Source organism: Gekko japonicus, unplaced genomic scaffold (genome assembly GCF_001447785.1).
Source record: "Gekko japonicus isolate JY-2015 unplaced genomic scaffold, Gekko_japonicus_V1.1 scaffold25, whole genome shotgun sequence".
In the NCBI taxonomy this organism is placed as follows: domain Eukaryota; kingdom Metazoa; phylum Chordata; class Lepidosauria; order Squamata; family Gekkonidae; genus Gekko; species Gekko japonicus.
This window is the reverse complement of record NW_015171502.1, coordinates 2,666,801-2,667,023: the sequence shown is the minus strand read 5'-3', so window position 1 is coordinate 2,667,023 and position 223 is coordinate 2,666,801.

Sequence of the window (223 nt, the reverse complement as noted above, 5' to 3'; positions counted from 1 at the left end):
CGCCGAGACAATGGGAAGCAAGATGGCAGGAAGGGCCGAGGGGCCCTGCATCCCGCCCTGGGGCTGCGCGAGCGGGGAGGGGGGGAGGCCGCTGCCTGCTGTCCTCTGCACGTCCCTCGGGGAAGACAGGGCGTGCCACCCAAAGGTCTCCTAGGCCAGACCGCAGATTTTGGCCTAGGAGTCCCAGGACAACCCGCCTCGGAGGAATGTATCCCGGTTCACC